Source organism: Panthera onca, chromosome D3, assembly GCF_046562875.1.
Source record: "Panthera onca isolate mPanOnc1 chromosome D3, mPanOnc1 haplotype 2, whole genome shotgun sequence".
Lineage (NCBI taxonomy): Eukaryota > Metazoa > Chordata > Mammalia > Carnivora > Felidae > Panthera > Panthera onca.
The window spans coordinates 5,625,669-5,632,276 of record NC_138350.1 but is presented as its reverse complement, the minus strand read 5'-3'; the positions used below and the strand labels follow the sequence as shown (position 1 = coordinate 5,632,276).

Below are 6,608 nucleotides of genomic sequence, written 5' to 3'. Positions count from 1 at the left end.
GCGGGCGGACGTGACGTAGCGGGCTGGGCCCCGGGGCCAGACGCGTGGAGGCGCTGCCTCCGGGAAAGGTAGGGGCTTGTAGGGAAAAGGAAAGGTGCTGCGGATGGACTTGTGACGCGACAAGCAGCAGCGATGAGGTCACTGCGGCACCGGAGCATGTGTTGTGAGGTCATAACAGCCTTTTTCCTCAAGGAAAAGAAATGTGGAGATCCAAAGAAAGCAGGCAGTGAAGTTACTGCAGCCTAAGCCCAGCCTGGCCCGGGGAATTCCAAAGAAGGGTATTTACGGGGAAACAACTTTAGATGCCTTGGGCGCCTCGGAATTGCAGAGCTGCCAAGGCCTTCGTTTAACAAATATTGAGACCTGCTTTGTGGACCAAACATTGGGCGTACAGTCCTGAACAAAACCAAAAGGACCCCCTAGCTAGGGGAGCTAACGGACTGACAGGGGAAGCAAGCAAGAAACAAGTAAAAGGGCTACAACCTGGGAGAGCACAAAGAAGGAAATGGGTACTGAAATAAGAGACCACCTTTGGAAAGTGTAAAACACGGCCCCCTCAGAGAAGGGGAGAGCTAAAGAGATCCGAAGGACAAGAAAGGAGGAACCAACCACCATTCCTCTAGGAAGCCCAAGGCAGCCAAACAAGCATGTGCAGAGTCCCCGAGTCAGGACTAGCTTGGGACACTCGTGAAATGGGCAGAGCATTCTGCCAGGATGGCCAGAGCATCACGAGCAGAGACCATGCATAGGACCCCTTTGCACCAACTCCGAGGAAGTTATCTAGGCCTCCAGGTGAGCCACACTGTGCTCTTTCAGAAACATGATTTGCGGTGCAATTATTCAGTTGCCCCAGGTATCTAGAAGTCTCTCGAGATCCAGGAACCTGTGAACTCCTCCTGCTTTGGAATCTGCAACAGTTCTAGTTAGATTTCTTCCAAGGGCTGAGGTTAACTACCACAGCCTAGTGTTACACGTAAAGAAACTGAGGAGGAGACCTGGGAGGAGGAAATTTTGGTTTTTCCCCCCGCCAAATCGAGTGATTGGCAGGTCTCCTGGCTCCCAGTCTGGCATTTGGGAGGCTGGCATCATACCACATTGACCTTGTACATAACTCAGTACCGAACACAGTCGAGGCATTCACTGAATGCTTATTGGCCGACTGACGAGCTTTGTGTATGAAGATGACGCTTCTGCTCCAACATCCGTGGAACAGAAGGTCTGAATTGTCCACCCATACATTAGGCTGGGTTCCACTGACCCTGTTCTCACTCTCCTTCCAGCCCCTTGTGACTAAGGGCACACACCTGCAGAAAAGTTAAAAGTATTTCATAATATCTGTAAGCAAAACGTTTTATGGAGTTTGAAAGAAGCTCACAATAGTTTTCTTCTTTTAAACTTATTATACTTGGTCCCAAAAGGTGGCCTTGAGGAGGAAAGTCCACAATAAAGAGGAAGGGGATGTCAAAAGTCAAGTTGATGGTCAGAGTACTAGCTCAGTGTTTTTCTTTTCTCTCCAGGAAAAGAATAGACCTGCCAAATTAGGAATCGTCACTAGATTTCCAGGAAATTCAACTTACCCGTGAGGCTTAAGAGGTTATCCAGAAATTTCTCACAGTCCCCTTAATAAGGTTAGGGGGTCAGAGCACTCCAGAATATAGAGGGATGAAGTGACTCAGTCAAGAACACGCCTGGTTCTGAAGGTCGCTCTGTATACCCTGACCACTAAAATGCTCAGCTGCAATGTTGACCTCTCAGCGCCTTGCCTCACTCGTTACAGAGCTCTTCTCAACCCTGTTTTCGTCAAAAACCATTTCCTTTGCCAAAAGGGCAAACCATACAAATATCTCGTTTTCTGCGGCTCTAAAAACTCCTTGCTGCTCTTAAAAGTGGTTGAAAGAAGACCAGGAACATCAGAAAATCCTTACATCGGGGTCAAACCTGTCAACTTAATGTGTGGGTGGACTTGCTCATTTTCCTCCTTTTGGTTGACTGATGTTTGGGTTTCTCGACCCACCTACGTCTGCCTGTGGGTTAACTAAGATTTTGCTCTGGCGGACCAAGGGCAATGTATGCGTGTGCCAGGGCCGCGCTCTCAACGGGCGCATTGTTGCCGCTGGAGAAGTGAATCTCCCGTTACACAACATCAGGAATCGTTTGGACAGCATACTTAGAAAACCGACAGCCTGGCTGAACCTCAACATCTGCTAGCCTTGAGTTTAGACCTCTTTCTCTTCAACACAAGTCAGTAGAATTCTTCATACATATTTTTGAGGAGCTGGGAGAAAATGTGTCGACCTAATGACGAGGTACCCATAGCATAGGCTATGCAGCTATGTGTGGGCAGGGGCGGAATTATTCCCCAAGGCAACAGGTGAAGTGGTCATGTTCCTCTCAGGCTGCACTGCCTGACGTCACCATCGTCTGCTAATAACTAAATGCCTAACGTGACCTAAGCACCAGTCATCGAGAAGGAAAAAACTCTTAGACACAGCCTCTGCTACGGCGAGAGAAGATCTAAAGATATAGAGCAGTAGTTTTGAAATTACATTTAGGATGATGGTTTTTGTGTGTTATAAAGGTGGGGAGGAAAGGAAGGCTGGTCGTTTTGATGGTTTGGCTCTTTTGGTATTGATTTTTTGCTCCCATGTGGAGTTGGGGCTTTTGTTTGTTTTTTGAGAAAGAGAGCACAAGCATGAATGGAGGAGGGGCAGAGAGAGAGAATACTAAGCAGGCTCCACACTGTCCGTGCAGAGCCCAATGTGGGGCTCGATCCCATGAACCTGAAAATCATGACCTGAACGGGAAATCACGAGTCACATGCTCAACTGACTGAGCCACCCAGGTGCCCCCCTCCCCCCTTGAGTTTAATAAACATTTAAGGCACAAAAATGCACACAAAAAGGGAGAGAGAATAAAACAAACATTCATAATGACCAGGTTAAGGAATAGACATCATGGACACAATTGAAACCCCTGTGTATCATTTCTCCTCGATCCCATTTCCTTCCCCCCACCCGCTCCAGAGGGTAGCTACTGTTTTATTATTTTACCTTATATATCCACGAACTTCATAAAAAATATGTTTACATACAGACATGCAGGTATCTTTCTGCTACTTGTTTTTAAGTCTGCGTGAAGTTTGAGATGTTGCCTTGCTAGATTACATACTTTGAAACATTTTTTCACAACTGTATGGTGTCCTGTTACATACATTTATGACAATTTTTGAAATCCTTCTGCATTTTTGGAGGGGTCATAAGGTATTCACACCTTCCATTTTACTAAATGTTGCCAGGTTGTTCTCCAAAGTGGTTTTTTTTTTTTTTTTTTTTTTTTTTTTTTTTAACGTTTATTTATTTTTTGAGATAGAGAGAGAGACAGAGCATGAACGGGGGAGGGGCAGAGAGAGAGGGAGACACAGAATCGGAAGCAGGCTCCAGGCTCTGAGCCATCAGCCCAGAGCCCGACGCGGGGCTCGAACTCACGGACTGCGAGATCGTGACCTGAGCTGAAGTTGGACGCTTAGCCGACTGCGCCACCCAGGCGCCCCTCCAAAGTGGTTTTTTAAAAAGGTTCTTGGGGCGCCTGGGTGGCTCAGTCGGTTAAGCGCCCGACTTCGGCTCAGGTCATGATCTCGCGGTCCACGAGTTCGAGCTCCGCCTCGGGCTCTGTGCTGACAGCTCGGAGCCTGGAGCCTGTTTCAGATTCTGTGTCTCCCTCTCTCTCTGACCCTCCCCCGTTCATGTTCTCTCTCTGTCTCAAAAATAAATAAATATTTAAAACAAATAATAAAAAAATTAAAAGGTTCTTAATTGTGATAAAATGCACATAATGTAAACTTTATCATTCTAACCATTTTTCACTGTGCAGTTCAGTGTCATTAAGTACGTTTGTGCAACCATCACCACCATCCATCTCCAGAATTGAAGACCCTGAACTCATTAAGCGAGAACTCCCATTTCCCTCCCCTTGCAGCCCCCGGCAACCACTGTTCCACTTTCTAGCTCTGTGGACTTGACCACTTTGGGTACCTCACGTAACTTGAATTGTACAATAGCGGTCCTTTTGTGGCTGGTTTATTTCACTCCGCTTAAGGTCTTCAAGGTTCATCCAGGTCCAGGCAGGTCTCAGAATCTTACTCCTTTTTAAGGCTGAATAATATTCCATTGTATGTACGTACCATATTTTGTTTATCTGCTCATCTGTTGACGGACCGGGCGGTTTCCAGCTTCTGGCTCTTGTGAGTAATGCTGCCGTGAACGTGGGTGTACAGGTATCTGAGTCACTGCTTTCAATTCTTTTGGGTATATACTCAGAAGTGGAATTGCTAGATTGTATGGTATTTAACTTCTCAAGGAACCTTCAGGCCGTTTTACAGTGATTGCATCCTTTTACGTTCCTCCCATGAGACATGCGCAAGGGTTCCAGTTTTTTCATATCCACACCAAATTTGTTTTGTTTTTTTGATAATAGCCATCCTGGGTTTTTTTGGTTGATGTTTATTTTTGAAAGAGCATGAGTGGGGGGGAGGGGGAGAGAGAGAGAGAGAGAGAGAGAGAGAGAGAGAGAGAGAGAGAGAGAGAGAGAGGCAGGCGCGGGGGACAGAATCCAAAGAAGGCTCCAGATGCTATCAGCACAGAGCCTGGCCTGGGGCTTGAACCCACAAACCACAAGGCCAGGACCTGAGCTGAAGTTGGACCCTTAACTGACTGAGCCACCCAGGTGCCCGTTTTTTGTTTTTAATGTTTATTCATTTTAGAGACAGAGAGAGACAGCATGAATGGGGGAAGGTCAGAGAGAGAGGGAGACACAGAATCTGAAACAGGCTCCAGGCTCTGAGCTGTCAGCACAGAGCCCGATGCGGGGCTCGAACTCACAGACCGCGAAATCGTGACCCGAGCCGAAGTCGGTCGCCCAACCGACTGAGCCACCCAGGCACTCCTGTTTGTTTTTTAATTAGGGTTTCTTATGGCAAGAGAATAAGCTTTAAAAGATACACATCACTTCATTTCTGACTCTGTACAGTTCAGATGCAGGTCTGAAAAGTTCCAGAAACCAGTAATGACTAAGAGAACTTAGCTTTCTTTATTCCTAGAATCCAGGAAGATAGAGTTTGGGATGCACAGAGAAACAGATGTTTCTGTACATAAGGGATGTGACTAATTGTTCCTCCAACAAAGGTCTTCTTAGCTTAAGACCCCAGAACATGGGGGTGGCTCAGTTGGTTGAACATGCAGTGCTTGATTTGGGCTCAGATCATGAGGTCATGGTTTTGAGATCAAGCCCTGCACGGATTGTGGAACCTGCTTAAGATTCTCGGTCTCTTCTTCTGCCCACCCCTTTGCACTCACACACGTGCTCACAGAATAAAAAATTTTAAGAAGACCCAGAATATGAAAGCAAAGGAAGAAAGGAATGGGAAGCAGATGGCCAGAAGGTCAGATAGGCACCTGTGGTCAGATAGACTATAGAGCAGTCATAGGAGGGAAGGATGAGTAAGTGACCATTATTAGGGTCATTTAAATGACTAACACCAAGGGAACAGTTAAGTAAATTGTGGTAAACCCGACCCGTGGTATATTTTCCAGTTGTTAAAAGAAAAGACTTTGAAGCGATATGGAAGATCCAGTATGAATTAATACTGAGGTACCAAAGTAAAACATAGATGTGTGCATCTACTGTGATTACAACTGTGAACAAGTCAGGTTTGTCTAGGAACATAGAAACAAAGTCTTTAAGTTGTTGATGGGCAGCAGAGAACAGAATTCAAAAAAGTTTGCAACAGAGAGGGGCCTCAATAGTTAAGATGTTCCATTTGCTTTTTGTAGCTCTCCTCAAAAATGGGTGTTTTGTACCATTATTTTAAGTAAGAGGCAAGAAGATGTGTGCGTGTTTTAACCTCTTTTGTTCTTCCCTGTGGGTTTCGTGGTGCATCTTTAAGACTACTTAACTTCTGGGGCGCCTGGGTGGCGCAGTCGGTTAAGCGTCCGACTTCAGCCAGGTCACCATCTCGCGGTCCGTGAGTTCGAGCCCCGCGTCAGGCTCTGGGCTGATGGCTCGGAGCCTGGAGCCTGTTTCCGATTCTGTGACTCCCTCTCTCTCTGCCCCTCCCCCGTTCATGCTCTGTCTCTCTCTGTCCCAAAAATAAATTAAAAAAAAAAAAAAAAAAAGACTACTTAACTTCTGCTTTGCTGAAGAGCCCTTCACAGGTCACCGCTGGAGAGGACCCAAAGGGTTTCAAATCCTGGAAGTTTGTTTTCCTCACCAAAATGGCCTTTAGAAAATGATCCTTCAGTATCTTGGCCCGTTTTGCCTTGGTGCGGCATTCCAGCCACAGAGGCTGTTCTGTGCATACGTTGCAAGAAACTTGACTCCCTCGAGAATATAGGTTCACGCACCCAGAGATTCAGCTATAGATGTCACTTGCAGCCCTGACGAGATGTGAAGAACTTAACACATAGGAAGTGGTTAGGACCCTCGAGTTGTTTTACACTTTAGGTAGGACTAGAGAGACAGGATTTCCAGGCACTGGGCTTTCAAACTCTCTAGGGAGAAACTGAAACTCTCTCAAGGTGGTATTTAAATAGGAACCTTTACAGGGCTGAGGT

The 6,608-nt window shown here is 46.4% G+C and overlaps 1 long non-coding RNA gene across 1 annotated transcript; it reads left to right on the top strand.

Moving 5' to 3' along the window:
• The first annotated feature begins 74 nt into the window (after positions 1-74).
• On the top strand, positions 75-4,508 carry LOC144613920 (uncharacterized). Its single transcript, XR_013551396.2, has 3 exons — positions 75-792; positions 1,518-3,295; positions 3,544-4,508. It is a non-coding gene; the product is annotated as an uncharacterized LOC144613920 (long non-coding RNA).
• Positions 4,509-6,608: the final 2,100 nt, after the last annotated feature.